Source organism: Erithacus rubecula (assembly GCF_903797595.1).
Source record: "Erithacus rubecula genome assembly, chromosome: 15".
In the NCBI taxonomy this organism is placed as follows: Eukaryota; Metazoa; Chordata; class Aves; order Passeriformes; family Muscicapidae; genus Erithacus; species Erithacus rubecula.
In genome coordinates this window covers 17,947,876-17,975,179 of record NC_136667.1, presented here as the reverse complement: position 1 = coordinate 17,975,179, position 27,304 = coordinate 17,947,876, and the positions used below count along the sequence as shown (strand labels likewise).

The following is a 27,304-nucleotide window of genomic DNA, read 5'->3' as shown; positions in this document are numbered from 1 at the left end:
AAAAAAAAAAAAAGCTTTAATTACAAATCTCATCCTTTAATATTTTTATTGGCTTTCCTGAAGTCTCTTCCCTCAGTATTGCCAACCTGAAGCATCAACAAATCCAGTCCTGGCTTGGAAATTGGTGTAATTAGGAAATGCAAACACACTTAGAAGGGTGGGGGCTGTTTGCCTCTCTTTTCTGAGCCTTGAGGGAGGCTCTTCTCAAGCTTTTACATCCAGGCACACAGAGCAGAAATATTTTCAGCTTGTATTAAGGAAAAAAAAAAAATTAAATTATGCTCCTAATAGCAGCAGGCTGTTTCATGTGTCACTCAGGGCTTGGCTTCCCTGCCAAAATTTTGGGTTTATTCCCTCATGCTGCTTTCTAGGATTCTCCCCCACTGCAGGGTGCTGCTGGGATGGGTAACCTGGGCATTTTTTCTCTGGGATGAGTTTTCCTCTTCAGCTACCAGTTGTAAAACCCACTGGGGGCTGCAGATGTGCCAGCTTGTGCTGGAACAGAATGTACAAAATATCCACTCCTCAAGGACTTGGCTTTGTGTATTCCAGTGGCTGATGTCAGAGCATGGAAAAGGTCTTGTTTTCTCCAGAAATCTTTATTCTTAATGTGCATCCGAGACAGAGAAGCAAAAAAGTGTGTTCTTCTAAACCTAAGCTAAGAAGCTTGTTCAATTTTTAAACAGTTACATAAAGCCATCAAAGTCTGACAGGAGAGAGATGCAAGTTGGTGCAAAAGAAAATGGGAAAAAGAAGCTGAAATGGAGTGTTAAACTAATTCCCCCAGGCTTATACCTAAAACAGCCTTAACTCATCGATGAACCTGCTCCTGTGCTTTCATTTTTTTTTTTCACTTCTTTTCTCATTTTTTCCTCTTTCTTGCCAACTGTGGTCTTCATGTTGCTGAACTCTGGCTAAGTGTGAATGTTTTTTGAGCCAACACCACTCTGCTGCTTTTACCTGGCCAGTTCTGGGTCCAGGTGAGCATTTCTGTGCTGCTCTTGGGGAGACCAACCTGTGGATGTGAGTGGTGGGAATGGGGCCTGGCTGAAGCACAAGAAAGGATCCTGAGCTCCTGAGTGGCTCTGCTGCTCAGCAGCCAGGTCTGGGTGACATTCCCTGGTTTTACTGCTGAAAACATGTCTGGGTGAAATTTCTGGTTTTGCCACTGCCAGGTCTGGGTGATATTCCCTGGTTTTGCCACTGCCAGGTCTGGGTGAGATTCTCTGATTTTGCCACTGCCAGGTCTGAGTGACTTGGTTTTATTCCTGTCAGATCTCTGTGGCATTCCCTGGTTTTGATGCATCCAGGTCTGGGTGACATTCCCTGGTTTTATTCCTGTCAGATCTCTGTGGCATTCCCTGTTTTTTGCTGCTGCTCATTGAACATTTGGGATGCTCAGTGAATATTTGGGATACTCAGCAGCACTGAGACTCAAGCCTTGGTTGGGAGCAAGTGCTGCTTTGTCCTGTGGCTCAAAGGCAGCTGAGCTTCCCAAAAACATCTGCCAGTTCCTGATGGAGGCTTTTTCTAAGAGAAAAAGGCATTTGGAGAGTTAGCACAGTGAGCTTGATGCAGGGATCACTCTGAGCACTGGTGAGGAGGAGTTTGGGGCCCATGGATGGGCATCAGGGATGGTCTGCAGGGACAACATCACAGTCACACTGTGAGCCCCTCAATCAAATCTACCTGGGAGAGAGCACAAGAAACAGCAATCACAGCAAGTTTTGGTGCTGTTTCTGCCCTCAGTGGTTTGGATGCACCTGGAGCTGGGTCCCTTTGGCTCAGTGCTGTCCATGGACCCACCCTGGGCATTCCCAGGGTCTCTGGGGCTCCTGGCACTGGGGGAGATGCTGCAGGAGCTCAACTCATGCCCTGGCTGGGCTGCTGCTGTCACAGGATGGGAATAAGAATTTTTTGGGAGTTCAGAGTCAGGAATTCACCTGCTGCCGTTGAGGGTGCTGAAGCACAGCCATGGGCACCAGGTGTGACCTCACACTGAGTTTTCTTGGCCACTGATTTGACTTGAGCACTGAGGTTCCTCCCTGACCCAGAGGATGGAAGAGCTCTTTGCCTGCATTCTTTGGATGCCATTTCCTCATCTTTAAAGTTTACTGAGCTTCAGTTTTGCTGTTGGTTCTGGTGGTGTGTGGACTGAGCCACTCCTCAGCACCCCTGACCATTTTCTCCAGATATTTCCATAGAATCCCAGAATGGTTTGGTTTGAAAGAGACCTTAAAGGTTCCACCCCCAGCCCTGGGAAGGGACAGTTTCCACTGTCCCAGCTGCTCCAAGCCCCATCCAGCCTGGCCTTGGACACTCCAGGGATCCAGGAGCAGCCACAGCTTCTCTGGGATAAAAATCCCAGCACCTCCCCACCTTCACAGGGGACAGTTTCTTCACTCTTCATTAGCCAGCAGATATTCATGAAAGGCTGTAGGATCACACCTCTCTGGATAATGCATAGAGACATTGCAGGTCTTTGAGTAATATTAATCTATTTATATCCACTACCTTGATCCTAGAAATCCATTATAGCTGGTCCTGTCTAGACATGATCAAGGACATACTTTCAACTGCCATTATTTTTCGATAGCATTAATATTCAAGCAGGTCTTTGTCTTAAAAAATGTATTCTGAAAGCTGTGGTTATTGAGGAAATTCATGGAGAATCAAAAGAAGTCCTGTGACAAAAAGGATGTCACCTCACAGAAGGAACCACAGAGGGTGGCTGGCACAGCTGCTCTCAGAGCTTTTCACCCTAGTGACTCTGAGCCATCATTCCTGTGAGACTCAAGAGGCAAATGAAACTCAGAAAAGCCTGATGATTTCCTCCAGGTCATGGAGGAAATGAATTAGAGGAAATGAATTCCCTGCTCTCCACTCCTGCCCTCTCTGAGCCTTTTTATTCAGGTGTTGGCATTTCTGAGGTCACATTCAATCTGGAGAAGCTGGCTCTGGTTAACCCCAGCCACTCACCTCCCTCCCAGCTGCTGGGAAGGAGATATTCAGCTGAAACAGCTCCCACAGTGTGATTGTGCCACTGAATCTTCAGGGAGCCTCAGTTTAGTGGTGCTGGTTGGGACTGGGAGCTCTGGTTTGCTGATCTTGGGAGAGGGGAGCATCCAGAAATCTCTGAGAGAATCTTCCCTCCATAAATAAGCCTTTGGCAGGAATGGATACATCTCCTTTCTCAGCTTTGTTCTGTGAGAAGGATTCCTAAAGAAAGCAGCTGGGAGAAAAAAAAAGTGCTCAAAATTCAAAGTTTGCATTAAGTCTGCCCTTTAAGAAAGGAGCAGTGTTGGAGACTCCCAAGTGCTCTTTGTTTCCTTCCTCTGTTTGAGCAGTGCCTGCAGCTCCTCTGAGCTCTCCTCAAGCTGCAGGACATCACTGTTTACTTTAGGGTTCCTGACTCTGTGGCTCCAGCCTGAAAATCTGACCAAAAAAAAAAAATCTGTTTTCAGCACATTCAGAGCACTTCTGTGTTCTCTGTGCTCCTGAAGAGCCACCCCTGTGTCTGGATGGCAACATCCCAAAGGCACTGCCTGGCCTGGGAGGACTGTGCTGAAGGTCTCAGGGAAGAAAAACAAGCTGGATGAATTTTTATGCTTTTTTATTCTTTTGTGTCCTTGTCTTCTCGTTGGGAAAATTTCCCTCCTCTCATGCCCAGGTCGCTGTGTTGTGTTAGAGCTGCCACCTTGCAGTGCTGGGATAAATAAAGTGGTTTTCACAGTTCGGGAGGATTCTTTGGTATGCCAGTACAGAAACACAAGTAATTGTCATTAGAAAAACTCAAAATATTTCTGCTCACACAGCCTCAGGTAAAGGACTGATAATGAAGATGGGTCACAAGGGAGCCAATTTTGGTAGAATTAAATCCACTGGTGTTTGCTGACACATAAACCAGAAATATTTTATTTACTCAGTGTGGGTGCAGTCACTGCTCAGTCAAAAATCATGGAATCCTGCTGGGTCTTGCCACACAGATTCTCCTGCTTTCAGCCACCACAGGTGTCCCTCATGCTGCTCCTGGAATCTTTTTTTTTCTCCTCCTTTCAGTTTTCTTGCTGTTAAAAAGGAAGGTGTGGGGGATGCAGTTTTGTGGTCCCAGTAATTGTCAAAGCCTCAGCAATCATGAAGAAGAAAGTCTAAATGAAATACCTTTCCTTCCATTCCCACCACCCTTCAGCTTATCCACGCTGTCACCTGAACTTCCAAGTATCCATCAGTTAAGAGGATGGAGATTTGCATAATTAGTGTTTTTGAGGTACCTCTGAAATGCAGGAGAAGAACTCTTAGGTGTCTCAGCTCTTACCTAATGAGGGGCTGACAAAGAGGTATCCATGGAGACATCCATTATGAGACACTGTTCTGAAATTGGTTCTTCCCAATGCCTGTTAAAATGCCAAAGGGTTTTCTTGAGCATAATTTATACCATTTCTTTGCTCTGTTTGTAAACAAAAACAGTTATGCCTGAATATGATGAGAACCATAATTTTTAAAATGAGGTTTGCAAGCTCTTATTAAGAAGCAGGGATAGGAGTGGATTGGGAGGAAGGTACTGAGGTTTTTAAAGATATCCTGCAATGTCTGGATCATGTCATAGCCTCGTGGAGCTGCAGGTGACCAAAAGCAGGAGGATTCTCCCCAAGGGAAATCTGGCCCGTGCTTTAGGCAGCATTAACTGCTCTGTGCTGCTTGGTTATGTAAGGAATCTAACTGTGAGCACACCCTGGGAAGGCTTTCACAGGAATTTGGGGGGCTGGAATTGTGCTCCTGGCAGGGCAGGGCAGCCCCATCAGCTCTGCAGATCCACATTCCAGTGGGATGGGTGGGGGAAATGGTCCTGCAGGAGTATGGAGAAGGTGGGATGGGCTGTTCAGCGTGGAGTTGCAGCATCTTGATATTTGCACTGAAGGAAGATGAGCATGGACACCTGGATAGGGAGATTCTTCTTCTTGATAGGAATTCAGGGCACTCCTAGATAACTGAGCTGAGAGTTAGGAGATAACAAACTTTACAATGAGGGTATTGTCTCAAAGAGAGGTCACAGCCTAAAACTCCACCCCAGTATTGCCCCCCTCCCTCTCCTGAAGTCGAGGTTTGCTGGGCAGCCCTCAAGCCCTGGAAATTTGCCAGGCTCCAGGAACTGGTGCCTCAGGTGAATCATTTCAGGCTGTGGTTCATGAGCTGTGCTCCCTGTGCTGCCTTGGAGGGATCTCTAAACAATAACCAGGAGAAGTGATTCTAAATAATGGGCAGCTTAAATTCATCTTGGAGTGATTGTTGCCCTGTGCTTCTCTAGGAAGAAATGAGTTCAAGCTCTACAAGCCAGTTTGGCTGGATAGCACGAGGTGAGGCACCTGGAATTGAGCTGTCTGCTCAGGCATGGCCGTCTTGGAGCAGTCCAGCAGCTGGAAAAGTCTGGAGAAAATCAAACCAACAGCTGCACACCTCTGGCAATGGGGGTTTTGGGGAGAGTGGCACCAGGAGCAGGGAAGAGACAACTCCAGCACCATTTCTGCATACAGTGGCTGCAAGCGTTGTTCAGAGAGTGTCTGCTGGTGAAATTAGTACCCAAAGTTAGTTATTTATTTCGGTGATCATATCAAAGCTGTGGGAAGCAGGGCTGGGGGGAAAAACCAAAAAAGATCTGAGCATCTCAGGGCATTTGAAGGAGCTGGGCTTCTCTTTTCTGACAGTCTCCCTCAGCACAGACTGGAGGCATCCCTTCCTGTTATCTGAGCTATCAGAATATTCACATCGCTGTGGATAACGCAGACTTAAGTGGAAAAACAAAACTGCAAAAACAACCACCCCTGCCAGTGGATTTCAGCCTGCCATCAGTCTCAGGCTGACACTTTGGATCCTGAGCAGGGCTGCACGGGGAGGGAGGAGGGCTGGTTTGTGCTGAGCAGGAATTCTGGAAGCTGGGAGGAACTGCAGCATCCCAGCTCTTTAAATCCAGCCTGACAGAATTCTCAGTGGGGAGCTCCCCCTACGCCAGAGCAGAGCCCGTGTCACCTCTGGTGTGCTCCTTCCCTCCCGTCCCCGCGGGTGCTGTGGCTGCCAGGGCTTTGATGTGCAGATCCAGTGACGCATGTTGCAGTCCCTAATCACAGCCTGGATGGGTTTTTGGAATAGGGTGAATATTTGGGGTGAATATTCAGGGCTCCAGATTGCACTCACTGCGGTAAAGGAAGGAGGAGGGAGGGCAAGGGGGGTGCTGGAGTGGGTGGGAGAGTTTGGGTGAGGGGGAGCAGCAAAATGTCACTGGAGACCCCTCTGGGGAGGTCCCTTGGTGCTCTTGCAGCTCTGCAGTTCTCTGGTTGCAGGAATAATCTCCAGAGTTGAGAAAAAGGACATTTCATGGTGGTTTCCCTATCCCTGCAGCACTGCCAGCCTGGAGCATTCACGAGTCCTGAGTCAGCCCTCACCACCTACCCCCAAATTATAACACTGAGGGGCAAAATTGCATCTTGGCTTCCAGTAGAAATAAAAGGAATATGTTAGTTTGGGATTCTTTCTCCACACTGGCCTTTGGGCTGGAGCTGTTGGGTTTGGCTCATGTGCCCCAGCCCTGTGCTTCCCTGCCTCGGGTTTTGTTCACATCAGGTTCATGCAGACTGGTGGCACTTGAGAAAAGGGAATTAGAAATTGGGAAATTCAGGTGTTTTAGGGGATCTCTGACTTAAGCCAGGCTTCAAAACCTAAAATAGGCTGAGAGCCACAGGCAGAGAGGTGGGTGCTCTGCTGGGAACACCCTGTGCTGATAAAAGACTGGAATAACCAGACTGAGATTTCGATTGAGAGGCACAGAATTACTAAAGATCTGTGGGTTTGCTTGAGGCCCTTGATATCTTTCATGGATTAGTCAGACAAAAGTGCCAGGACTAGATGTACCACAAGGCAAGGTGCTGTGTTCATCACAGGAGTGAGTGATCCTTCTGCCTGCCTTCAGCTCCAATCTGCAGTCATTATTATTTTTTTGACCCCGAGTAGTGTGGCAGAAGTGCTGCTTTGGCATTGGGCTGTGAAGCACCTTGCAGGGGAAAGAGAGCTCCCTGTTTTCTGGCAAATAAAGTCAGGAGATGTCAGATTTTTTGACCTTTAGTGCTGCTTGTTATCTGAGCTCAGAGTTTCCACAGGACTGGTACGGCAGGGAACTGAGCAGGCTCTTGTTACCCACATCCAGAGTGTCTGGCTTCACTGCCCCAGCCTCCAGTGGCACAGAAAAGGGATTTTCCCTCACTGCTCAGTGCCCTTCTGCACCACCAGCTGATGGCTCATCTGTCTCTCACCAGCACTGAGTGGGGTTTATATCCCACTTGTGGCTAATGTTAATTTGGAATATCTTTTCTCTCTCTGGCAGCTTCTGATTTGGAAATGAAGCTAATAGCATTTCAGGTAATTTAAAGAGTCTGTATGTGAGTGTGTGCCTGGTGGGAATGTGCAGCAGGTAGTTTCCCACATAAAGAAGGTTAAAGGCCTTTGTGAAGGCTGGAAATTTCCTCTGCTTTCAAAACAAGCTTCTCAGCCAAAAATAGCAGCGAGCTGATAGCTTGGCTTCTCCTTATTTATTAGCAGCAGATGCTGCTGATAGATGCAGAGAGTTCTTTGGAGGAGTGATGTGCACCAGGGCACCGAGGTACCTTGCTGATTGCTGATCCAAATCAGACACTCATCACAGGATCAGATCCACACTTCTCTTGTGGGATTCCCAGTCCTGCCCCATTGCAGGCACAGTGCAGCAGTGACAAGCTGGTGTTTGCTCTCAGCTGTCCAAATCAGCAAGGGAAAAATCCTCCCAAAGCAGCTCCTTGCTTGTGTGATAGTGAGAGCTCCTGGAGCTGTGCAGGCAGCTGTTCCCTGTCTGCATGGGAGGGTCATGCAGGGGCAGGCGTAGATTTTGGATTTTGGGGTCCATCTGGGAAAATCCAGATCTCACTGCAGAATTGTGCAGTTTGCAGGAATACAAAAACAAGTGAGACCAGGCTTGTGTTCCTGAGCAAAGCTGCCTTTCCCTAAATGCCAGCAGTGCCTGTGGAGCCTCTGCTGTTGCTGAGGCTGAGGTCAGGGCAGCACCCCAGAGCTGCTCCATAAATTAACCCTGAAGCACTGGAAGCTGCTGCTGTGCTCGCTGCGATTTTTTTTGGGGGGTGATATCTATGTTCTGCTCTGGGGTGTTGTCTTCCTGGGCTGCTTTTGTGGAATTGAATGACACAGCACTGAGGTTTCCCCTTGAGAAATTCAGAATGTGATGTGGAGTGAGCCCACCTTGCTCACAGTATGTAGAACTTCCTCTCCTGGCTCCGTGTCCATGGATATAGGATATGGCCATGGATATGGGATATGACCATGGATATAAGGTATGAGCATGGATTTAGGATATGGCCATGGATATAGGATATAGGCATGGATTTAGGGTATGGGCATGGATGTAGGATATGACCATGGATATAGGATATGACTATGGATATAGGTTATGGCCATGGATTTAGGATATAGGCATGGATTTAGGGTATGGCCATGAATATGGGATATGACCATGGATATAGGGTATGGCCATGGATTTAGGGTATGGGCATAGATATGGGATATAACCATGGATATAAGGTATGGGCATAGATTTAGGATATGGCCATGGATATAGGATATGTCCTTGGATATAGGTTATGGCCATGGATTTAGGATATGGGCATGGATTTAGGATATGGACATGGATTTAGGATATGGGCATGGATTTAGGATATAGGCATGGATTTAGGATATGGCCATGGATATAGGATAAAGCTGGGCTCTGCAGACATAGGAACAGATCCTGGGTGCCAAGCCAAGGGCACACCTCCCATGTAATGGGATCCCAGATCTTCCTTGTACCCCGTTGGATGTCCTTTGGTTAATGATTGTTTTTGTCCCTGGTAACGTCATCCCTTTCCACAAACAGCAATTCCTCAAACTCTCTCATGTGGTTCCTGGAAAAGTTTTTTGTGTCTAGCGCTTTTTCATTTTCCATTTCCTGCAGCTCCCTGTTTTTTTTAGCTGATAAAACAAAGCACCCTCCTAAATTCCTGTAATTATGGTCATCCAAGCAGGCACATTCAAGATGGGCTTAATAAGGCCACAATGTGTCAAGCCTTTCATGGAATCATTCAGGTTAGAAAAAGCCTCCAGGTTCATCAAATCCAACTTTTATTTCTGAGAAAGAGGAAAATAAAGTCCTTTAGCACTTCAGTACACTTTATGACTATTTCTGTGTAATTTGCAAAGCATTAAAGCCAGGCCTGGTGGTGGCCCAAAAAGGCAGAATGCAGTCCTGAAAATGGAACCAAATTATGCAATTATGCAGTTCCCTACTGTTATCCAGCTCCTTGAAAATGAAACATCCAGGAGGAATTTTAACTCGTGCTTTTTGCTGTTCTAACCTAGTTGTAGCAGGGCTTTTGCAAGGCAGGAGTTAACCCATTTGGTGTGGAGTTGTTTCTTTCCCTCTCCTGGCCAAGGTGAACCAAGAGTGAGCAGGTGATCGATAGTTTAAAAATTAAAGAGATGAGTAATCAGAAAGAGCAGGGATCCCATGTTCAGGGCTGTGTGATGGGATCAGAAATGAGGAAAAAGGGATGGCAGGAGCCAAACACACCTGGTTGTGCCCAGAGGTGACACTGGAGCTCAGGGTCCCACTGCAGCTGTGTGGGACAAACCCACCTTTGTGTCTTTGGGCAGCAGAGAATCTGCAAATCCACGTTCAGTTCCCTGAATCCTGGGGATTTGGCAGTGAGTGCTTCCAGGAGAACACAGAGAGCTTCACCCCATGGCTCCCCAGCTGGACCTGCAGGGATGTGTGGGGTTAGGAAGAGCCACTTGAGCCAGAGGTTCCTCCTTCCTTATCTACAGCATCTCTTTGGATGTTGTAACCCCAGCAGCTCTGGGTGATGTCCATCACTGCTGTCCCCTCTGCCAAGGGCTCTGTCAAGTGACAAAGTGACAGCTGAAGGCTCTTGGAGCTAACCACAGACAGGCTGGAGGAATAAAACCTTCAGCTGCACAGACAGGCTGTTTTATCACCTTTGTTCTCCTTTTAGCCACCTAACTATTCCTGGAAGAGCTAATATTAGCTTCCCCATCTATTTCTTAGAAGCTGGGAAAACAAGAATCCGACTGAATGTCCTGGTTTCCAGGTGAACTGCTGGCTGCTCCGTGCAGTGGGCTCTGAAAACCCTCACCAGCTCTTGGTGTGGGGAGCATGGAAATCTGTGCTTCTGGAAGTGGCAGCAGGAGAGGGATTAAAATTGTTGAGCACTGGGTTTAATCCTAGCAGCAGACTGTTTGGGAGGCACCATCCCCAGCTGGGTGCAGATAGCCATGGAATGTGCTTGCTTCATTCTGCTGCACTGGAGCAGGTCCTGAGATGCCTTTAGCCAAGGCTTGGTGCTAAAAGTAAGAATTTTGGCAGGGTATTGATGCAGGATTTGCCAGCTTGTCTTGTCCTAACGCTGCCCTGCCATTGTGCTGGGATGCTGAAGGGCTGATTAGAGACAGGGAGAGAGTGGGAATGGATTGCAGAGCTGGGTTTATTCCCTGAGTGACATCCACACTCTGGTTCCAGGGAAGGGATGATCCTGCTCACTGCCACTCTGGGCTCTGAGCAGGACCTGGCAGGTGAGCATGCTCCTGGTTTTACGTCACAGTTAAAAAAAGCCTTTTTGTCAGCCAGACCTGGGTCAGAATGAACTCTGCTGTTCTCCCAGAGCTGTGATGTTGCAGGGGAGAGAGGGGAATGAGCAGTACTTTGCTTCTGCATCCCTCTGGCTCTTGGGGAGGTGGGAAGGACTCTGTGTGGAAGGGTGTCCTGGTTTAGAGGACAGGTATCTGCCAGTACAGGCAGAAACTTCTTTTTGAAATGGAGAATGTAAACCCCCTCCTCCAAATTATTACTGTAATTTTGAAATTAAGTGGCTCTCAGGCAAAGATATGGGAATAAGAATAACAGTTCTTTACTAGGAAAATTAAAATAGAAATGCAGTATTACAAAGAACAATCCCAAACCCTGCCAGAGTCAGAATCCAAGCTGACACCCGTCAGTCAGTCAGGGTGGTGGCAGCAGTCCCATTCCATGGTGGCTGCATCCTCCTGCAGTGGCAGATGTGGTTCAGCTGTAGCAGTGCTCCTGGAGAAGGTGCAGTTTCCTCTGAAGGTGCAGGGATGGTCTGGTTTTCCTCTGGAATGCTGTGGAAAGAAGGTTCCTTGGTGTCCAAAATCTGAGTTTTTTTCTGGGTAGGAAAGGCTTGGCTCCTCCCCTGGCTGGAGCATCTCCCAGTGGGATGATGGAATTTTATCAGTCATGCCCTGGGACTCAGTGGCCATGAACAGGAGATATCTCCTGGAGGGAGGATGGGCTGTGGGAAGATAAAGATGATTGCCCAGATGGTTTAAAGATGGCCCATTAGCAGAGAATATGTGCCAGGAGATCAGGGTCACTGCCCCAGCTGGCTGCAGCAGATGGGGACAGAATCCACATTTCTGGCCACATCAACCCAGCTCAAAGGGGGATGTGTTGTCCTGGGATTGAGGGAAGGAAAGCCAGGGGTGATGTGAGAATTCCCTTCCCTGCAGAGGGACTGGTGGGACTGGAGCAGCAGCACAGCCTGGCCGTGTCTGCAGCTGGGCTGGCACTGCTCCATCAGCATCTGTCCCTGCTGGAGTGCTCAGGGAAGGTTCAGGGAACAACAAACCCAAGGCAGGAGTGGGACAGACCCATCCTTGAAGGGCTGGGCTGCTCCCTGAACTGTGTGAGCTCAGGGGAAGGTGCTTCCCTCAATCAGGAGCAGAGGTTTTAATTAAAGAGCTCCCTGATCACTGGCACCTTGCAAAACACCGTGTGTGGCAGCTGTTGGTGAGCAGTTGGCACCAGAGCCACCTGAGGGATCAATTCTCAAAGATTGTCTAAAACCAGCTAAATAATTAAAACTAATAATAATAATGAAAAAAAAAAGCCCTGACAACTCCAATGTTTAAAAATTCAACGTTTTGATGAAATATTAAATGCTAATTATTTCCTTGCACTTGTGCTGGCACCGCTTCTCTTGATGTTGGCAATTTAGCATCACATAGCAGTAATTGAAGTGTATTGTCAATTTTGTGTTACATTTACCACCCAGGCCCCAAACTCAACACTCCTAAAGCCTCTGTTTGATTTTAAGTGTTGAATACTTTGAAGTCTGCTTTAGTGGATTGGTCATACTGCTGTGAATACCAAAGCCACTGCTGGAAAATGCCCCTGTGCTTGCTGTGAGGAGCTGCCAGTCTAATTTCAGCAGTGAGCACAGAGAGATGGGCTCAGTCCATACACCAGACACTAAATGAAATGCAAAATGAGAGGGCAACAGGATATTTGGAGAGCATTTTATGGCTTTCATGTTTTAGGTGTAATTTTGATTTCTACTCAGCGTGGTTGGATTAATTATTTGGTATAAAAAAAGAAAAGTTGTTGAACTTGGCTCAGGGTGGGCAGATGAAAGATGTGACTGGAAGGGGAAAATGCTGCATCTATTCCTTTGTTTACCTGCTTTCCTTTCTGTGTGAGGATGGATCAGTGCCTGTTCTGGAATGTGGAGGGGGCACAGGGTGTGGATGGAATCAGGAGAATCATAAAGTTACAGAGGTGCTGAAGTTGGAAAGTCATCCAGTCCAACCATCAGCCAGCACCACTAGCCCATGTCCTCAAGTACCACATTGATTAAATTAAATAGGGGGGGTTATATTCTTTTTTTTAAGCAGCTTTAAAGCAGATGTAAATTACAGCTGCCACCACGAAGCCAGACCCAAGCACTCAAAGCAAAGAGGAGAATATGGTGATTTGTGAAGATTTCCTGGAATTGAAATGACCCATTCTGTGACCAGTGTTTGGTTTTGTCTCCATTTCCCACCACAGCCTCACCTGAGCCTCTCCTCATCTTCAAAACCACCTTGTTGGTGTTTGAATTCCCCCAGTGACACCTGCAGGAGTGCACACACTGGAACTGATGCCTTGAGAGGATACAGAGGCTGGACAGGGTTAAAGGAATAAAGCAGGAATTTATTAAAAGGCTTTCAAAGGATTCACTTGGGGCAGTACAGGAGCCCAAGATGGACCCCAGTCATGAATTTTCACACTTTTATAAGTTTTGGTCCATTTCCACATTGGGGTTCATTGTCCAATTCCAGCTCCAGGTTCTGCCGTCCCATCCCCCCAGATTCTTTCCTCAATTTGCTGCTGTTTGCACTTTTTGAGGCTGGAGCTGCAGTGGTGTCCTTGGTTCTGGGGCTGGAAAAGGATTGTTTTGTCTAACTGAACTGTGAGGAGAACTTTCTAACACTTTATATGAAATTCAGAGTTATAAACTAATGCACTGCAGAATCTGGAAAATGCAAAAGCTGAAACTTAAGGCATGAGCAGCACCAATATCAGTGCCCAGCTGGGACTGGGAGTGCTCTGGGACACATCTGCAGAGGCAGGAGCTCTGTGGGTGCTGTGCTGATCCCTGGGGAGGGGTTTGCTCTCAGGAGCACAGGGTGGGGTCCAGGGCTGAGCAGTGCTCTGGCTGTGCTTGGCTTTTCCTGGGGCAGGTCTCTCAAAGCTCTGATTAATGAACAGTGCAGGGAGGCTGCTGGTCCTGGTGCCTGGTTTGGAGTCTGGGGGTGATTAAATTAGCATCTCTAGCCAACTCTAAATTCACTAATAACTTTTAAAAGCACAGACAATTAGCAGACTCAGTGGGAGAAGAGCTTGCAGAGAGAAGCAATTTAATGTGCTGCCAGCCTGTGTTTCAGTGGCCTGGATGAATCTACCAGAGGTGCTTTCCCAGCAAGCTTCACATACACTGAGTTTTCAGGGTTCAATAATCTTCCTGAACTCAGGAAAGCAGTAATTCTTTCAGGGAGCAAATTTAATAAAAAACAAAAACAAAAAAAGAGATTAAAAAAATTGTATTTTGATGAAGGATAAATTGTCCTGATGTTCCTGCCAGTCCCAGAGCTGATCATCTTGCAGTTACCTTGGTGGGTCAGACCCACAAACCTCTGCCTGTCACTGCCAGGAATTTGGGATGTGTTCCCTAGGGAATGTCCCTGCTGGCACCACTGCCCATCCTGATTGCTGCACCAGGAGCCACTGGCTGAGCAGTGCAATATTTGGGGGTTTGCTGTAAATCCAAATGTAAAACTCCTGCTGGAGGCAGTGGCACCACAGTGTCCAACAGAACACCTGCCCATTTTCTCCTCTTTATTCATCCCTTGAGCAGGGACAGACCAGTGGACACCCAGGCTTTTGCTGCTTGGTTTCCTTAAGGGCTGTTTGAACATTTTCCATTGTGGTTTTGGTCAGAAAGCCAGATTTAGAATTAATTTTTTATTTCCTTTTGCTCTCTGGAAGTTTTTCCCTTCTTTTGGGGGGTGAAAGCTCAAGTAGAAAAACCAGAAAGTTTTGAAGGCTCTGAGCTGTAATCAAACCTCCACACTTTGCTTTCAGGTGAAAATTTTCTTCAGAAAGCTTGTTTATAAAATAAACAAAATATGCCCCAACCACAGGCAGCTTTAATATCTTTGTGCAAAAGCCACAATTTAGTGATCAGCTCTGTGCTGGCTGGGGTACAATGGATGTTTGAGTGCTCTTTACTTTGGGGCTTAATCTATTGTAGGGTTTTCTGTGGGCTGCCATGAATGGCACCCTCAACAACCAGCTCTGTTTCAGTGAAAGAGAAAGGGGATATTGTAATTCCAGCAAATGAGTGGAAAATGATTTGGGCTCTTACAGGATTGAACATTAAAGTTATTACAGAGCAGTGAATGCTTGAAGAGCACTGAAGCTCAGCCCCTCTGCCTGGGCTGGCTTGTGTGGGTGCAGAATTAATGGGGGCAGAGAACTCCTGGGGTGTCCCAGGGTTTGGGTGGGGGAGCAGAGCTGTTAATGATGTTAAAAATAACCCTGAAATACAAGAAAAGTGAAGGGAGAGGGAAGAACAGAAAAAGAAAAAGTTCATTTTGGGGGTGAGAGCTCATAATGAGCCATTTTCCCTCTCCATGCTTTTTTTTTTTGTAGCCATCAAGTCCAAAATATTCAGGGAAGTTTTTGTATCACCAGGAAATAGAGGCTGAGCACCAAGTGAGGAATGAAAGAGTGGGACTGTGGATGGAACAATAACTGGCAAGGCACAAGCTTGAGCCTAAATATCAAATCCAGGCTTGCTATTCTGAATGTGAGGTGTGCAGGGCCAGCTGGAAGCTCTGTCTGAGTTTTTTGTGCCTTTATGACAAAAATTCTCACATATTACTGGGGGATTAGAGTCATTTAGAGGCACAGAGGAAGCGCCTCCATCCTTCCTCTCCATGAATTACATGGGATCAGTGTGTTCCTAAGGAGACTCCCAAAAAATTCCCTTTTTGGCAGAGCTGACAGCTGAGCATTCCTATAAATTGTAGGTCCAAGCATCAGGGATTTCTGAACCCAAACTTGTGCTCAGTCAGGCAGCAAGTGGGATATTAATCTAAATAAGTGAGGTTATTAATAGAACCCAGCAGCCAACATATGGCTGTGTAGTGGAAGCAGAGTAAAGCAGAAGCCACACATTCCTTTTTAAGAAGATACATTCACACCTTTCCCTTCACACAGGATATTTTTGGGATGCCTCCACACTTAGTCTGCTCTGCCCAACAGGTTATTTTTATCTCCTCACAACACTTAGTTAAGAAAAAATGGTGTTTTAGCAACATTCCTGTACATTTCAAACCCACTCCCTTCCAAAATAACCCCACCCCAGCAGATGCAGGTGGGAAATGGGAGTGCTTGGATCAGCACCAGGCAGGGGAATTTTCTGGCTGCATTTCCAGCCTCAGGCACAGCTCAGCTGAGCTGTGCTGTGCTTTTCATGGATTTCAAAATGCCATTATAGGGCCTGTCTGGCAGAGTGCAGGCAGGCAAGGGCCACACTCCCATCATTTATCTCAGCACCTCTCTGGTTCTGGCTTGGTTTTTTTCACAGCTGAGACTTGAAGGAGTCTCAGGGATTGTTTTCAGCCACGTGAGCAGCTCTGGGGGAAAATCTCAACACCTGATCTTGCAGCTTTATGCAAATAATCTTGATTTCTGTGTTGAGGGACTGTATGTCCATCTGCATTTTGTGCAAATTGAGAATAAACCACAAAATCTATTCTCGTAGGTGGCAGGCAGGGAAAATTTCCAATAGCTGCCTGTGTCACTTATTTCTCATGCCATATTCTTAACATGGTTAAAATTAGCAGTTCACAGGAATTGCAGGAGGCATTAGGACACTCATCCTGGCTGCCAGCATCCCTTTCTAAGAAGCTGGGGAGACAAGTGCAATGTAGATTTTCCCCATGGTGAAGTTTATCAGGATGAAAAGCTCCATGTGGAATAGATCCGTGCAACTTCAGTGGCAAAAAAAACAAAATTGCTAAGCACATTATATATAGATAGCAAAGTGCTTTCTTTAGGGACTGCCACAGACTGCAGCTGAGATAGCTAAGCAGACAAGTAAATAGTAAAATATGAGTATATTTAGCACTCCAGAAGGAGATGGATGCTGTTCAGACTTCACATCACACGGGCTCTTAAAGTCTTTACCTCTGTGTAATCCCCTGTAGTCAGCACTGATGTGGTGGCACATCTGGGACCTAATTACAAGCTTCACTGCCAGTCCAAGTACCAAATGGTGAAGGACAGTTTTGGAAGGTAAAAAGCAGAGGCATCCTGACTCAGTGGGGAAGGAGAGGCAGGAAAAGGCTGACAGAGTTTAATGGGATTTGGATTAAAGGTGGTTTAATGGGATTTGGGTGTAATTGTGGGTTTAAAGCCTGCCTGCCTCTCTGGTTCATGCAGGAACTGCTTGGGTGAATGTATCCTGGTTTACATCCCTTCAAAAATCACACTGGGGGGCTGTGGTCAAATTTAGGATCTGATTTCACAGAAATCCCTGCCAGGCTTGTCCCAGCTCATGCCCCTGGGCTGGTGGGAGAGCAGTGCCTGGAATGATGGCCAGAGAGCCAGAGGGGTCCTGAGAACCTTTCCCACCTGAGTTTAGAACAGGTTGGATGGCTAATTTTTTTTTTTTTCTGGATGTTTTTTTCCTTCTGGTTGTTTTTTTCTTCTGGATTTTTTGTTCCTCCTGGATTTTTTTTCCTGTTTGTGTCAAGCTTGAGCCTTCCCACTTCAAACTCCTCCTCTATTCCTGAGGCTCTTGAAAAGACTCAGGTGTGTTTCTGACTGCCATGCCAGCCTGGAAAAACTGCAGAGATAATATTTGCAAGTGTTACCTTGGAATCAAACCCACCATGCTTGGATAGCATCCATCTCCTCTTTCTTCCCCTCTCCCTGGCCTTTTGTAAGAACATTTCTGCTGTTATTGAGGATATTCATCCACATTCATACCCACACACAAACTCTGTGGTGATGTGGTGCTGCATTATTGACAGAGATTCTTGGGGTTTTTAGCTAAAATTCATGAAATGTATTGCACTTAGTGGAAAGGAGCTGTGCTGAACTGGTTTTAGTGTTCTTGTCTTCCTTCCAAGGATGCTGCCCTCCTAAAAACAACACTCATTACTGCAAATGAAGGTCATGGACCCTGCTGGTTGCCCTTAGAGGAAGGGTGAGGATGATGTGGACACAAGTCCCAGCACTCCCATAACTGGAGTAACCACTTCACCAAATCTGGGAGCCTCAGGTGTGGTGCAGAGCTTTAAAACCCTTCAGAAGCTTTTCAGGAGCTTTTCCTCCTGTGTCATACTTGTCACACTGATGCTATCTCTGTGCATCTCTGGGTAATTTTTATGTCTCTGGGTGATTTTTTATGTCTCCTGCTTTTCTGCAAGCTCAGAGATGTAAGGAGTAAGCAGAGCTGGCAGCCTGGCTGGTGTGGGGTGACATGGTGACAATAATCCTGAGTGGCTCTTGTGTGTTCTGGCAGTGGGGCATGAACAAGGAGCAGTGTTGTGGAGTGGGGACGTGGCAGGAGTTGGAATTCAAAATGCAAGAAATTCCCAGAACATTGGGAATTCAATAAAATATAAATAAATAAGATTTAAATCAAAGAACACAGGATTTGAACTAAGGCCTTGGGAAAAGCTTTCAAGCTTAGGTGCTAGAATTAAGAATGCAGATTTAAAGCTTAAAGCAGAGATGTGTTAAATTGAGAAAAAATTAGCTGTAGAGTTTAAAATATAGAAAGAATAAAAAGGTGACAGCATAGGTCTGTGTGTTAGAATGGGATTGGCTGAGGAAGGTCACACTGTAATTAGACAAAAATTCTTAGTATTTGATTAGAAACAAATATCTTGGTTGGCATTGTTTTATTGGTAATAAATCTTAAAAGATCTTGTAATCTTAAGTCTTGTGACTTCTGGTCATGCTCTCATTACCTGTAACAAGAACTCACATTTTCTGTAGAAGATAAGAAAAATAAACCCCAAGAAAAATAAACCCCACTTTTCTAAGCAGCCAGAAGTCCCATCTAGATCTCTGCCTCATTCAGAATAAGAAAGAATCCTTGTGGGAGCAAATAACCCAGAGGCAGGGAATTCAAGTGGGTAGGGAAGTGACTGGGGCAGTAACCCACAGAAAAAACTTCATCCCCTCTCAGTGCTGAGAGGAGTGACCATGGCTAAGGGGGTGATTCACACCTGAGCTACTGTCTGTCCTAAAACCAACAGCCAGACTCACACTGTCCCAAATCCAACAGCCAGATTCACACCTGAGTTCTACCTGTCCTAAATCCAACAGCCAGACTCACACCCGAGTCCTGCCTGTCCCCTCTCCCCCACCTCATCCCACCAGGGATGATGTGTGTGGGTATGAATGTGGATGAATATCCCAAATAACAGCAGAAATGTTCTTACAAAGGGCCAGGGAGAGGGGAAGAAAGAGGAGAGGGATGGGTTTGATTCAAAGATAACATTTGCAGATATTCTTCTCTGGGCTGGCTCCCTGCTGGCTCCCTGGGGCTCTGGGGGGCAGCAGCCTCGGGCAACCCCAGAAATTTTGTTCCCAGAAATTGCAGGGTCATGTTCATCCCCTTCCTTTCCAAGCCTCCAGCCACTAGAGGGAGAGAATGCCACGTATTTATGGCTTCATTTGCTCCTGAGGATGTGTTTAATGAAGGATTCACCGAGGCTTTCCTCCCAGAGCTGGGTTTAACCCTTTCCTATCCCCAGGGTAGTTTTATAACAGCTCCTGAGATCTGGCTCACAGAGACCTGACACTGCAAACACTCTGGGAGATGTTCAGTGATCCCTGCCTGTGTTTTACACCCTGTACTTTCTGTCGAGCATCCCTGCTGTGAAATGGCTTCATGGGGAAACCTTTGGCTCCTGCTGGATGTGCCTGTCTGCTCGTGTTACCCACAGCCCAGTGCACCCAGCACCAGGAACTGGGACACCAAACCCCCTGCCCCTTCTTCCTGGCAAGCCTCAGCCTCCTGGAGCCCATGGGCTGTTCCCTCTGCTAGGATAAAACAAGCCCAAGAGGGATGTGGTTTCATTTGGAATTAAAGCATTGTGTCAGTAATTATTGTAGGCAGATGAGTTTTAACAATTTCAAAGGACACTAGCAAGGAGTTGTGGGTTGAGGGGAGGGAGCTTTAAAATTCACTTTTGGAAGTGAGACAAGATCAAAACTTTCTTGTGTATATTGAACCCAGTGGGGAGGACTCGTGGAAGTCTGAGGAAGGGACTGTGGGATTTGGAGGGTTCTGGAGAGCACATTGAGTGGTTTGGAGAGCCCCAGCCCTCAGTCTGCAGTGCTGTTTGTCAGGGGAATTCACATCTCTCTGCACATGGTGAGTGAGGAAGAGAAAATCTCTTTGCTTTGCTTTTGATTCCAGAGGGTGACTCAAGGCAAGGCTTTCTCACAGTGCTTTAGCAGCCCAAAATATTGAAGGATAGCATTTCTCTGGGAAATGTGCCTGGATCTAAAAGTGAACAGTTCCAGTTTATAGAGAGGCTCAGCAAAGAGCTTTCCTTAGGCTGATCGAGCATCCATGCAGATGATGCCCCAGCTCAAGAAGTTCTCCTGGTGAGGCTGGGGCTGGTCTCAGCTGCTCCTTTCCCCTCCTGTTTCTCTTGCCCAGATGTGCCCTGGCTGGCACAGCTGATGGCAGGCACAGGAAGCAGGGAGGGAAATGTGCAGAAACTTTGAGATTGACCTGAGCCAGGCACACTGGGAAAATGGGCTTGTAGGGACTAAATGTGCATCATCCTGATGAAAACACTCCTCATTGTCCTGGCTGTCCCTCACTGGACACCCCACACCTGGAGGAGCTGCTCCAGGAGCCCTCCCTGCTCTGCTGTGTGCTCCTCCATGCAGCCCTGGGTCTCTCTGAGGTGACTCACAGTGACTGAGACCATGAAAACAGGGCTGGGAGCTGCTTCAGCTCAGCATCCAGGGCCAGGGTCACAGCCTGAATGAAATACCAGTGAGAGGAGTGCTGGGTGAATGTGAGAATCCTGCCCTGGCTCCCTGCATTCTGATGAACTGTGGCCACAAATATCAGCTGCTTGTTCAGCCCTCACCTGCCTGCTGAGATGGGAGATCCTGGGGGACCAACCTCTGTGCCTGCTGGAGAGCCAAGCTGTAAAGTTGTTTTTGAGGCAGGAATCCCATGGGTTTGAGTGGGAGCTGTGCTGTGCCTGGATCAGGCTGTGCCAATTCACTGCTGGGCTTCCCATGGAGGAAAACCAGTTCTGTTCAGGGGTTTGTGTTTGGGGGAGTAGGGACAGGCTGGGCTGCCTCCTCCAAAGGCACCCAGCTCCAGTGAGATCCCTGCAGGGATGAGAGAGGGACAGGCAGGAGCTCAGGTGAGTCTGGCTGTTGGATTTGGGACAAGCAGGAGCTCAGGTGAATCTGGCTGTTGGATTTGGGACAGGCAGGAGCTCAGGTGAATCTGGCTGTTGGATTTGGGACTGGCAGGAGCTCAGGTGAATCTGGCTGTTGGATTTGGGACTGGCAGGAGCTCAGGTGAATCTGGCGGTGAATCTGGCTGTTGGATTTTGGGACAGATGTGAGTCTGGCTGTTGGATTTGGGACAGATGTGAGTCTGGCTGTTGGATTTGGGACAGACAGAGCTGTGAGAGCCCCCAGGCCATGAGACAGGGCCATGCTGAAGTCCCTGGAGCTCCATCCCCTCCTGCATGTAATGTCCCTCCAGGCACCAGGGAGGAGCACAGCCTCAGGGTTTATGGATTTTCCAGTCCCTCCTGACCTCTAAATGCACGACCCAGGGCAGCTTTTATTGTTTCCCTGTCAATCTTCTCAGGAACAGCAATGCTAAGCTCTAGTTTTCTTTAAAAAATACCTTTTTTTGGCTGCAGATCTCTTAGCACACAAATGAAATGAATTTATATATGAGCATCGTGCTGCTTGTAAAGCCCTTTCACTTTCAAATTTAGTTTTATTCCTTTTTTTAATCTCCATAGGATTTTCCCTAAATAAGCAGAACTAGGGCAGTGCTAGTGACAGATGGATGTAAAGAAGACTTGGATGCTGGAGAGACTTTACTGGGCTGAACTGGGGTGTTTTCCTCATCACCCAAAGAGTTTAATTTGCCTGCAGGTTATTAATTTTCACCTCTAAAGCAGAGGGCTTGGCAACAGAGAGCGTTCCTTGGCAACAGACTCCTTGGGTTCATTAAAGCAGAGGTGGGAGGTTTGCAAATGGAAAAAGTTGAGTGGTATTAGCAAATCAAATGGGCTGAGGCATGAGGAGTCTTGTCAGTCAGGCGGGGGTGACAGGAGGAGGAATAGTAAACAACATACAAGCCATCTTGAAGATGTTTTGGAAGGAGACAGATCCAGGATTTGCCTGTTTTTCTGCCTTTTCCAAGGGCAGAATGGACTGGAGGGGGCTGGGAGGAGCCCCTGTGTGTCTGGCAGACTGTGGGCAGTGAACTGAAGAGATTACTTAATAAAAAAATTGCTTTTTACAAACAGGTTTCCAAATTGTGCTTTCCCACTAGGGCTTTATTTAAAGTTCCAGTTTGTTTTGATCTTCTCCTAAACTGATGCTGGCATTTTGTTGGTAAAATCACATGAAAAGCTCTTTGAGGGGAGTCTGTGGTAGGGTGGCCATGCCAATCCATGCCCAATCCATCCTAAACTATCCCAATCCATGCCAATTCATTCCCACTCCATGCCAATTAATTCCCAATTCATTCCCAGTCGATGCCAATCCATGCCCAATCCATGCCCACTTGTCCTGGTTTGAAGGACAGGTATCTGCCAATGAAGGCAGAAGTTTCTCTTTGAAATGGAGAATGTAAACTCTCTTCCTTCAAATTATTATTATTATAATTGTGAAATGAATGGGCTCTCGGGCAAAGATACGGGAATTAGGAAGAACAGTTCTTTACTAGGAAAATTAAAATAGAAATACAGTATTACAAAGAACAATCCCAACCCTGCCAGAGTCAGAATCCAAGCTGACACCCGTCAGTCAGTCAGGGTGGTGGCAGCAGTCCCATTCCATGGTGGCTGCATCCTCCTGCAGTGGCAGATGTGGTTCAGCTGGAGCAGTGCTCCTGGAGAAGGTGCAGTTTCCTCTGAAGGTGCAGGGATGATGTGGAAGGGTCTGGTTTTCCTCTGGAATGCAGTGGAAAGGAGGTCCCTTGATGTCCAAAATCTCAGTTTTTGTCTGGGTAGGAAAGGCTTGGCTCCTCCTCTGGCTGGAGCATCTCCCAGTGGGATGATGGAATTTTATCAGTCATGCCCTGGGACTCAGTGGCCATGAACAGGAGATATCTGCTGGAGGGAGGATGGGCTGTGGGAAGATAAAGATGATTGCCCCAGCTGGTTTAAAGATGGTCCATTAGCAGAGAATGTGTGGCAGGAGATCAGGGGCACTGCCCCAGCTGGGTGCAGCAGATGGGGACAGAATCCACATTTCTGGCCACATCCTGTATTGCAGCCCAAGACACCAATTCATCCCAACCCATCCCAACCCATCCCAATCCATCCCAATCCATCCCAATCCATCCCAATCCAGTCCCTCCCTCCTTCCCCATGGAGCAGGCTGTGTGTGCCACACACCTCTGCCTGGAGCCAGATGGGGGCTGTTTGCACTGTGACTAAAACAAATTGCTAAATATAAATACTGCAATTAATTAATAATGCCCAATGCACAGAATTAAATTAGAAATAACTGGAAATGTTAGAAATGCATTCACACAACTGATCCAGACTGGAGAAGGGGTTTGGAGCAGGGGGGAGACAGGTTTGGGCTGCCCTGTCTGTCCCTGCCAGTGGCCACTGTGTCACCTTGGCAGGTCAGGGGTTCTTAGGTGATGATCTCTGCCCTTGCTGGGCTATAAACATCCAGATCCCAATCACATCCATCAGAGAGAAGCATTTCAGGCACTTGTTCCACTCCTATGGTTCTATGAGTGTATAATTTATGACTGAAACTATCTTTGTGTCAGAGTTAGTTCAGGAGGACACTCGTATCTGGGCTTCTGGATTGTCATCTCCTATTAAAGAACAAACAAACTCCCTTGTAATGTACCATAAATAATAATAATACTTTGCAAGAGCCTGAAGCACTGTGTTATTGCTGTGCTAATCAGAGAGGCACTGGGCCATTAGGAGATGATTCTGTGGGGTTTGGGCTTTTTTTCCTGCAGGAAGGTTTGTGTTTTATAGCTGTGGAGCGTGGCTGATTGGTTTATAAAGCCAGGCTGGATAATTCCTAGTAGAGGTTAGACAAATTCCCCTCCTTTCTCATTAATTAACCTGTAGGATTTGGTGCCTGTTCTTTGCAGTTCAATAGAGACAGAGACTGCAGGAACATATTTGTGCTCTCTGATATGGAATGAAGAACATCTGTCTTCTGCAGCAGTGAAACACCAGAAATTCCAGGCTGAAATTTCCATGGGGAGGTGTTGGCTGGGTGATGTTGGCAGTGGGTGAAAATCAAAAGAAGGGAAATCCCCTCATGAAAACAGCAACAGGGTGGGGGAAAAAAGCATTTTGGGAAAAGTTCCCACATCCAGATTGTGGTTTAGACAAAACTCTTCCAGTGGGATTAAGGAAGGGAGGCCTTGAAGGTCTAAAGATTTCAGAGGTGATGTAACACAGTAGCAGGAGGGACAGGCAGGTGAAATCCTGCAGTGCTGCTCTCACAGGCTGCAGGGAAATGAACCTTCATGTTTGGGATGCCAGGGCTGTGCTCGGGATGCCTCAAACGAGGGTTCTGCTCCCAAAAGCTGCCCTGCAATACTGTAAATAATGCAGGGAGAGCGGGCTGGGTTCTGGGAGGATTGGATTGGAGATTGGGAATGCTGGTAAAGTCTCCTGTGTGTTAATTTTCCATGACTCCAGATGTGTTGGATGAGGCACAAGGATGGAGGTTATTTTTGCTGTTTCACTGAGATGTGATTCTGAGTGTCCTTCTGCTCATCCCCAGTTGCTTGGGCTTTTGAGTGGCTCTCCAGCTGCAGGGAATTAGGAGAAAATAAATTACACATGGAAAAGAGGCATTAATCTGATAATTTAGGCAGTCACTGCTATTGCAGAGGTAAACACAGCTCCTTCCTTCCCTGCCTTCACTTCTCTGCTCCCCTGGGAGGTTCTTGCCCATTATTGGTGTCACTGGCAGTCACAAGGAGACTCCAGACTGGACTGGGCTGTCTGAGGGTGAGGCACATCAAAATGAGCTAGATTTTGGTCCTTGTTCTGGAGAGAGAGAGAGACAGAGAAATTTTTGGAGGCTGTGACAGGTAAAATATGACCAGACCAGAGCTCTGCTGAGACTGACAGGGACATTGTGCTGTTGTTGAGCAATCCACAGTTCTTCCTGGGGATTTCCTCTGCAGTGATCCCCCAGACAAACCACCTGAGCAAAGCCTGGTCCCTGCCTCCTCAGGTGGTAGAAATACCTTTTTTTTTTTTTTTGCAAGCTAAACTCTGCAGTGCAAACTCTGTTCCCAACCACCACACACTGAAAGCTGCCTCTGTTTCCCTGTGGGCAATGTGGGTTTTCCTACCACAATTCCACCGTGCTCTGACTCGCACCCAGCTAGGGGCTGTGCTTGGGAATTTTGGGATGTGCTGGGTGGGCACAAAGTCCCCTGTGCCCTCAGCTGTGCTGCCACAGGAGCCAGCACCTGGTGCCCTTCCCTGGAAGATGCTTTTTTACCAGTGTGGGGAAGTGGAGAATTAGAGAATATGCTGAGCTGGAAGGAGCCCACAAGGATGCTCACAGCCCAGCTCCTGGCCCTGCACAGGACCCAGAAGAAGCTCACAGGTGGCTTTTCCCTGCTCCCCCTGCTCTGGCAGGGACTCTGGCCTTGGTCCCCTGCCCGCTGGCTGCCTGCAGAGTGCTTTGCATTGACAATGAGGCAGCAGAGGTGCATTTCTTGGCAGGGAAATGCAGCTGGGTTCTCTCTGAGGTTCCCTGTGCCAGAGCGAATGGCTGCCCCACTGCTCTGGGCAGGGTGGGATTTGTGTGCAGCCTGCTGCCCATTCAGAGACTTGGCTGATCTTGGGGTTTTCTTGGCTTTCAGCACCTTCATGGGGTGCAGGAATTAATCTGGCAGCTCTTGGTTTGCTTCTCAAATCAGCTGAAGGTAAACAAGGCATAGGGAGTGAAACAGTGGAATATGAGCCTTATTGACAGGCCTGATCAGCAGCTGGCAGGGGAAACTGGGATCATTCTGCTCCTGTGTGACAGAAATTCTCCTCCTCCCAGACCAACATTCCCAATCAGAGCAACAGGGTGGGATGTGCCAGACAAATCCCCCTCCATTTGCACTGCTAGGGTGCAACTTTGACCTAAGTGTTGCTGCATGGTTTAAAGCTGATCTTGTGCTTGAGAGGGTCCTTGTATTCTCTGTGTGTGTGTGCTGACAACAGTGCAGATCTCATTTTAACTTTCCTGGTAGAAAAAGATATTTACCCTTCAGTTAGAGATAAGCTGATCATTGCTCTGTTTTCAGTCCAGGTTTCTGAAGCAATGTCCACTCAGGATGTGTGTCTGTCAGTAATTTGTGCTGTCCCAGCTCTCCTGCAGCTTTTGGTGGGATTGTGCTGGCTCTGTCTGACATCCCAAACAAGTGGGGTACCTGTGAGATCTGATTCCAGGGCTGCACAAAGCTGTGGCCATCACCTGCTGCAGGAGATGGGGCTCTCGCTGGACTGACAGCACATTCTAGAATGGCTGTCAGAGGTGGCATTTTCTAACCTGAGCCCTCCTGTAGGTGTGAATAACTTACCTGGTGTTTCTGTCACTCCAAACTTAGGCAGAATTCCAAAGTTTGGACAGCTATAAGCATTTGCCTCCTGACTCCTTCTTTTGTCAGGCATCTCTGGGAATAATGATGGCTGTCAGTGCCTGTACAGAAGGTGATGGGATGTGGCTTGATGGAACTGGAGCAGGCTGTGTGGAGCCCCAGCAGTGCAGACATGCTGGGCAGCGTCCCTTCAGTCCTGCCTGCACTTGTGGTCTGGCCCATTGCAATAAATAAGTGAAGACACCTAAGCTCTGATGCTGCTGAGTGGCACAGGACCAGCAGAAAGTGGCAGTCACGAGGAGCTGTGTGTTGTTCCCTGACTCAAAATCTCCAGCTGCAGGGAAGTGTTGACTCCTCCACAGGCCAGGAGATCCAAATGCCCTTCTGCCCTTGAGGCCCATGCAAACACCACCCTAAATCCTCTGCAGCTCAAACTGAGGAGGTTGGAGCTTCTCCACAGATTTCACAGCATATCCTGTGCGTGGATCCATCCCAGTGTCCTGCCCGTGCCCCGAGCACGCTGCCAGCCGTTCCCCACCTTGTCTCCAATCCCTGCCTTGCCCTCTCCTGTCCCTGCAGCCTCAGCTGCCAAAGAGGGGATTTTGGGAATATTTGGTGGGGCATTTTCCTGTGCTCAGGGGTGTGTCAGTCCTTCTCCGGGCTGCCCCTTCCTGTGGGCACCGAGCCCCGGGATGGCGGCAGGGGCTGCGCCACCGTCCGCGGCCTTGGGCAGCTGCTGCCAGCCCTGTGTGTGCCCACCATGGGCAGGACCATGTCCATGTGCGTGTCCCAGCTGGAGCAGCCGCCGGGATTCAGCCCCGTTCCCGCTTGGCTCCACACATCCCATCTGCTGCCGCCGCCTCTGCTCCCCAGCGCCAGACACCGCGGGCTCCTCTCCCTCGACGTGGTGGGTGGCCGGATCCATCAGCAACGCTGAACGAGTGCATTTGCTCTCTTAACTCTGCTCTGGTTTCTTTGCTGTGGTCAGAAAGTGGGGGGAAATCCGGGGGAGCAGGCAGGGGATGAAGAGCGGAGTG

At 47.8% G+C, this 27,304-nt stretch overlaps 1 protein-coding gene across 4 annotated transcripts in view; it reads left to right on the top strand.

Annotated features, from left to right (window-relative positions):
* The window catches only part of ARHGEF9 (Cdc42 guanine nucleotide exchange factor 9), a 194,598-nt gene that overhangs the window by 47,166 nt on the left and 120,128 nt on the right, over positions 1–27,304 (top strand). The window contains exon 1 of one of the 4 annotated variants that reach the window (XM_079318959.1): positions 26,865–27,174. The exons of the other annotated variants lie outside the window; for them this stretch is intronic. The gene's annotated coding sequence lies outside the window, so the exon portion shown is untranslated. Of the gene's footprint in view, positions 1–26,864; positions 27,175–27,304 lie in introns of those variants that run through there. 4 annotated transcript variants of the gene reach the window in all.